The sequence below is a fragment of the Pseudophryne corroboree genome, chromosome 1 (genome assembly GCF_028390025.1).
Source record: "Pseudophryne corroboree isolate aPseCor3 chromosome 1, aPseCor3.hap2, whole genome shotgun sequence".
Lineage (NCBI taxonomy): Eukaryota > Metazoa > Chordata > Amphibia > Anura > Myobatrachidae > Pseudophryne > Pseudophryne corroboree.
Genome location: NC_086444.1, coordinates 1,061,278,224 through 1,061,285,854, shown reverse-complemented (window position 1 = coordinate 1,061,285,854; position 7,631 = coordinate 1,061,278,224). Strand labels below are relative to the sequence as shown.

Below are 7,631 nucleotides of genomic sequence, written 5' to 3'. Positions count from 1 at the left end.
TAGCGCCACTTGTGAGGTTAAAATCTCAGTAAAACTATATGAATGAATTATAAACTTTTGTTAAAAAAGCTACAAGCCCACGTAACCTTTTAAAATGGTGTCAGCCCACCCCTAAAAATACAACACTGGTATGGTATTGTTAGAGAGTATAAAAACCGGGGGGATAGGGGTACTGGCAACGAGTGTGGCTAAAAACAATGTTTTTTTTATGCTTATAATTAGAAGCCAAAAGATATTATAAAATTATAAAAAATAGATTTTAATATATACGAGAGTAAAACAGTTTCAAAGAATGGTTTTAAAAACAAGAATAAAAAACTTTTTTCAATAAACGAGAAATATAAAAGGTTAGGAATTCAGAACTTAGCTTGAAAACAGTGGGTGGTCAGTACAGGCCCCGCACACTTCGGAAATGTTTCACGATATTAAAATAGCGTCAAATATGCGGTCGGAGCATGAATCTGGAAGGCGAAAAAGTATTACAGTCATACCACGCTGGAAATGCCCAAATACGCCCGATCTTGGAAGCCAAGCAGCGATGGGCCTGATCAGTACCAGAAAGGGGGACCACCTGGGAAGATCAGGTACTGTATAAAATAGGAATAAGTGCCTATGAAAGAAGTATACTCCTTATTTATCCGCATATATATAGTTACACTGAGCACGATCTTTAGTTCCTATTATATCACACAAGTACTAAATTTACACATCCATACCTCTGTAACCACAGTTACGATATAATACACACCTTATAGTTTAATGTCATAATAGTTTACTGTTCTAACATTAAGTAATCTGCTCCATTAATAACACTGTTTCTAACTAAGTTTTTTGCACTACTAGAAAGCTACTAGATATCTCGTAATAAGTATTATGTGATTCTGATATTTTCATTTATTACTTCTATGTACTGAATCGTTGCCATGACGACCGGGATTACTGGAGTGTCATTTTCATACAATGAACTACTGAGAAATGGCCGCCACATTCTGGAATTCTATGGACATAATCCTGCAGAAAATGGCCGCCGCTATATGGAGATACTGAATATCACAGCCTCTTTCTATGACCTAAGAGCCTCCGAATCCTGCACAAGCTTACAGCCCATGTGATCGCGCTGGATTGCCGCGGACGCATGCGCAGAAGAAACCGGATGTGGGGCGGAAGTGACGTTCCGCGACCGCCGCAACCAGAAGTGTGGCAGAAATGCCGCTTTTTATGACTTTAAAGACTATTTCCTACACATTGGGCCCTAAAAACACTTGTTTTGAACTGTAATTACTGTGCATAACTCCCCACTAAGCTGTAATCCACTGCCAGGTATACTGATCTATATGTATAAGAATAAGTGTTAACAAATTATGTCACATGATTCCTAATGATGTCACTACCCTCCCACTGAGGGCTAGAGCTATAAATAGCTGCCAAGGTTCATTTTGTCCCTACCCTGTGAAGAAGTCTCATCAGACGAAACGCTTTGGGTGACCTGTACATACCTCTCTCTAAGATAAGGATCTTTTATACTCTTTTCTTTGGTGCTTTTAGTTCAGTTGTGTTTTAAATTGTCCCATTTTTTATGTATCTCTTTTATATTTGAATTTTTATGTGAATAAATAGTTTTAACTTTTTAAAACTTACTGCTAGTTTTTACCTTACCGACACCAAGGTCGCTACAAACCCTCATCCTCCTATTCCTACATTATCTTTAGAAGTTTACCACCCCTATAATTTGAGGGTAATAGCAGACTCCCCGCCAGTAGCATAGGGGAGTGTCATAGCAACTAGTTCTCCAAACAACATATCTGTTTATCATACATTTGGCGCAATTTTAATCTTTGCATTTATATATATATATATATATATAGTAAAGTTCTATTGTTTGTACTGTTTGGTGCACTTTACTCTAGTGTGCTTTGTCTACTTTGTTCCAGTACAATTACATCTTGCACCACTTTTCATTTCTGCCATTGCTGTGTGACAATGTTTCTTAGATGTGCTCTAAACTGCCGGCTGTTTGTGCAGCTGCTCTGTCGCTTAGTAACCAGCCAGTTCGCTGCAGCCTTTAGCCAATATTGGTGAAAACTATATTGTGATCTGTGAGGTGGTCAAAATTGACTGGAAATGACTTGAAATTAATGTTTTTGATGTTATTGAGAATACTCTAGGAAAGTTGCGAGAACAAATGCAGTTAGTGATTCAACAAACCCATCAGTCGCTTAATAAAGTGGATGACCTAGAAACTAGGCCACGTTGGAATAATTTACATCTTATTGGCCTTCCCGAAAGCCTTCGTGTCCATGAATTGGATCAATTTTTGCAATCCACCCTGACAAAACTCTTGGGGATCTCGGATGCTATTCATCACTTCGTTGTTGTGGATCAATTTTTGCAATCCAGCCTGACAAAACTCTTGGGGATCTCGGATGCTATTCATCACTTCGTTGTTGAACAAGCTCATTGTTTGGATCCTCCTAGGGACTCCCCTCGTCCGCAGACAGTTATATTCCACTGCTTGAATTCTGCTAATAAGATGGCATTGTGGGCGGCACCCTGAAAGATGGGCCGCATAGAATGGAATACCCACCATCTCCTACTGTTCCAAGACTACTCCGTGGAGGTTTCTCGGGCTCGAAAGGATATGGCTCCAGTTTGCTCTAAATTGATCCATTCCCAAACAAAATTTGCCCTCCTTTGCCCTGCCCATTTACAAATATTTAATGGAAAGGACTTTATGGACTTCACCACAGCCCAAGACGCATTGTCATTCCTGGATGAAAGTGGCTCCATGTCCTCTGATGCATGATGGACAACTCTCTGGGCTCAGGGCACTGTGTGTCACTCTGTTAAGAATATTGCCCTTTTTTGATGCTTAGCCCTACTTTTTGGTCACTGTGTTTTTGCTCCATATATGTTGAACTGTTTTTTCCCCATTGCATATTTAGAGTTCATTACATTTTCATTGTTGGCCCATAGTTTCTCTTTTTTAGAGTTTTTGTGCACTTAGAGTTATCAAGGCCTGCTGCACTTCTTTGTCTGGTTCAGTGTTATGTTATGTGTTTTGTGTGCAGCAGCTGTCTTCTATTCTTATGCTTCTCCTTCTTTTCTATATGTCTTCTTTTTTCCCCCTTTTTCTCCTTTCTCTGTTTTCTGTTATCTGTTTCTTTCACGGTCTCTGTCACATGCTTCTCCCACCTGACAACCTCATTGCTGACTTAATTATTTTCTATATTTATTATGTCTGATATAAAAAAATTCTCCTGGATGTCCAGGGCATTAATTCCCCTGCTAAAAGACGTAAGCTTCTCACTTATCTTAATTTAATGAAGGCAGATGTAACTTTTCTGCAAGAGACTCACCTCACGGCCTCGGAACATGTTAAACTTTCCATGCTCCAGCAGAAAGTTCTGGCCTTCTCCTCTTACTCTTCAAAATCTAGAGGCGTTGCCATACTGGTAAGAAAATCTTTACCTGTCACGGTGATCTCTCAGGTGGTGGACCCTGGGGGTCGGTATGTACTGATTGTGGTTGAACTGTTTGGTAGCCAATACGTCCTTTTTTAACATTTATGCCCCTACTACTTATGAGAAGTCCTTTTCCTCACTGTGATTAATCTATTGTACTCCTTCCAGGATATGTGTATTGTACTTGGTGGCAACTTCAATATAGTTGCTTCTAGGTCTATGGACCGCCAATCACAGGCCAATGCTACTTTCAGACAAAAGAAATTAGGCATTCACTACATTAGCACACGCTTACACTTGACTGACATATCGCGTTTACACCATCCCATGTAAAAGGGCTATAATTTTTTTTTCTGCTCCTCATAAGTCATATTCCCGAATTGACTATTTTTTGTTATCTGATTCCAGTATTTGTAGAGCTCAATCCTCTATCATTTAACTATTAAATCTCACAGATCATTCATGGATTTGGTTCACAATCAAACCGTCTATCTCCTAGGGTAGTTTTTGCTCCTGCCGTTTTCCGGGGTATTTAACATCCTCTGCCAAATTTAAAGAATCCTTACTAACATTTTGGAATAATTATGCCTTTAATAATACTGAACATTTTGATGACCCATTTCTGTTTTGGCAGGCGGCCAAGTCAGTTCTACAGGGAGATATACTGTCCTACACCCTCACAAAAAAGCACCAGTTGGAGACTCTTTGCAGGGCTCAGCTTGAATTGGCAGAAGCATACCAATCCCTTCATTGCTCCCCTACTCCATCCATGAAAAAGTTATATGAGGAGAAACATATACAGTACATTATGATGCTATTGTTCAACAATTGGGTGACCGCAAGGTCCGTAGTAATACATATTTCTCTTACGTCCTAGAGGATGCTGGGGACTCCAAAAGGACCATGGGGTATAGATGGGATCCGCAGGAGCTTGGGCACACTATAAAGACTTAAACTGGGTGTGAACTGGCTCCTCCCTCTATGCCCCTCCTCCAGACCTCAGTTAGACTTTGTGCCCAGGAGTGACTGGACACACACTAGGGGAGCTCTACAGAGTTTCTCTAAAAGACTTTATGTTAGGTTTATTATTTTCAGGGAGACCTGCTGGCTACAGGCTCCCTGCATCGTGGGACTTAGGGGAGAGAAGTCAGACCTACTTCTTCTTAGTTCAAGGGCTCTGCTTCTTAGGCTACTGGACACCATTAGCTCCAGAGGGTTCGATCACTTGGTTCGCCTAGCTGCTTGTTCCCGGAGCCGCGCCGTCAACCCCCTCACAGAAGCCAGAAGAAAGAAGCCGGGTGAGTATTCGAAGAACCGAAGACTTCAGTGATGGCAGAAGACTTCAGTAACGGAGGTACAGCGCAGCGGTAGCGCTGCGCTCCATGCTCCCACACACTTCACCAACGGCACTCACAGGGTGCAGGGCACTAGGGGGGAGCGCCCTGGGCAGCAGTTACTGAGGTTTTGGCTGGCTAAAAAGAGGCTATACAGTGTCCGATCACTGTATAGAGTACCCCCGCCAGTTTTCAGATTCAAATTTTAGCGGGCTACAGCGCGCCGGGAAGGGGGCGGGGCTTAGCCGCACATTGCTCACCAGCGCCATTTTCTCCTATCTCTACAGCGCTGCAGAGACACTGCCCAGACCTCCAAGCTCCCGCAAGTACAGGGGGAGGAAAAACCGGGGGGGGGGGGGCACTTAAAATTGGTGTTTTTCAATTTATATTGCCGGCGCTGAGCATATTACTAGCTTCGGTTAGTGTATGGGCGCTGGGGGTGTGAGCTGGCATACTCTCTCTGTGTTCTCCCTAAGGGCTTCTCTGTGGGTCTGTCCCCGGGTGTGTGGACTGTGTGAGTGTGAGTGTGTCGGCACAAGGTGTCGACATGTCTGAGCCTGGGTGTTCCTCCCCGGAGGAAGTTATGGGGGCTGCAGAAAAAGATTTAAGTATGTGTCTGTCGGCACAGCCGACGGCTGATTGGATGACTATGCTGAGTACACTGAATTCAAATGTGGCTTTATTGTCAAAGAGACTGGATAAATCTGATTCTCAGACACAAACATGGAGACAGTCGGTGGAGGACGCATTGTCTCAGGTACAAACAGTCTCAGGGTCACAGAAGCGTGCTTTTAACCAGATGGTAGATACATGTACCGACACGGACTCTGACTCCGATGTCGATTTAAATGAGGTTTCTTTGCATCCACGGGTTGTCAAGAGTATTCAGTACATGATTATAGCCATTAAAGATGTTTTACGTATATCTGGGGAACCTGCCGTTCCTGACACAAGAGTTTGTTTATTTAAGGGTAAAAGACCTGTGGTAAATTTTCCCCCCTCTCATGAAATGAATGCGCTTTGTGAAAAGGCTTGGGAGTCGCCTGAAAAAAGGTGGCAGATTCCCAAGTGAATTTTGATGGCATATCCTTTTCCCTCTGATGATAGGGAAAAATGGGAGTCGTCTCCAAATGTGGACAAGGCTCTATCCCAATTGTCCAAGAAGGTGGCACTGCTGTCTCCTGACACGGCTGCACTCAAGGATCCGGCGGATCGTAAGTTGGAAACGACTTTGAAGTCCATTTTCGTCAATACTGGTGCATTGCTCAGACCTGCTGTGGCGTCGGTATGGGTGAGTAGTGCTATTGCAAAGTGGGCTGAAAATTTGGCTTCTGATATGGATGCTCTAGATAAAGATAATATTCTTCTGACTCTTGGTTATATTAAGTATGCTGCAGATTACCTTAAGGATACGGCGAGGGATGTTGGTCTCTTGGGATCAAGAGCCAATGCTATGGCGATTTCGGCCAGGAGGGCGCTGTGGATTCACCAATGGAATGCTGATGCCGACTCCAAGAAGAATATGGAAGCTCTTCCTTTTAAAGGTAATGTCTTGTTCGGTGAAGGCCTGGCTGACCTGGTGTCGACCGCTTCGGCGGGTAAGTCATCTTTTCTTCCTTATGTTCCCACACAACAGAAGAAGGCACCCCATCAGCAGATGCAGTCCTTTCGGCCTAATAAATACAAAAGAGGTAAGGGCTCGTCCTTCCTCGCTTCAAAGGGTAGAGGTAGGGGAAGGAAGTCGCCTGCAGTATAAGGCACCCAGGACCAAAAGTCCTCCCCTGGAACCTTCTTCAGGGTCTACCTGTCCCGATCCAGTCAGACAACATAACAGCAGTGGCGTACGTAAACCGCCAAGGCGGAACAAGGAGCAGGGTGGCTATGGAGGAGGCCACAAGAATCCTACGCTGGGCGGAGCAACACGTGAGCGCTCTGTCAGCAGTCTTCCTCCCGGGAGTAGACAATCAAGAGGTGTTTGCAGAAGTGACAAAGCGTTGGGGACTTCCTCTGATAGACATGATGGCGTCTCGCCTCAACAAGAAGCTTCCGAGGTATTGTTCCAGGTCAAGGGACCCCCAGGCCAGCGCAGTGGACGCCCTGGTGTCTTCGTGGGTGTTTCCGTCAGTGTATGTGTTCCCTCCGCTCCCTCTTATTCCGAAGGTGCTGAGGATCGTTCGACGAACAGGGGTTCAGGCGATACTCGTCGTTCCAGATTGGCCACGGAGGGCCTGGTTTCCGGATCTTCAAGAATTACTAGTGGAAGATCCCTGGTCGCTTCCTCTACGAGAGGACCTGTTGTTGCAGGGGCCCTGTGTGTTTCCGGACTTACCGCAGCTGCGTTTGACGGCGTGGAAGTTGAGCGCCAAATCTTAGCTCGGAAGGGTATTCCAGGGGAGGTCATCCCCACTCTCCTTAAAGCTAGGAAGGAAGTTACGGCAAAACATTATCACCGTATTTGGAGGAAATATGTTTCATGGTGTGAGACCAAAGCAGCTCCAGCGGAGGTGTTTCACTTGGGTCGGTTTCTCCATTTTTTGCAGGCTGGCGTAGATGCAGGCCTGAAATTGGGTTCCATAAAAGTGCAGATTTCGGCTTTATCTATTTTCTTTCAGAATTGGCCATCCTTCCCGAGGCTCAGACTTTTGTGAAGGGAGTGTTGCATATCCACCCTCCATTTGTGCCACCGGTGGCGCCGTGGGATCTTGAAGTGGTCTTGCAGTTCCTTATGTCTCACTAGTTTGAACCTTTGCGTAAGGTTGAGTTAAAGTTTCTCACTTGGAAAGTGGTCATGCTTTTGGCTCTGGCGTCGGCCAGGCGAGTGTCAGAGTTGGCGGCC

At 44.5% G+C, this 7,631-nt stretch overlaps 1 pseudogene; it reads left to right on the top strand.

The window, feature by feature from the left end:
- Window positions 1-477: 477 nt before the first annotated feature.
- On the top strand, window positions 478-596 carry LOC134938737 (5S ribosomal RNA; annotated as a pseudogene).
- Window positions 597-7,631: the final 7,035 nt, after the last annotated feature.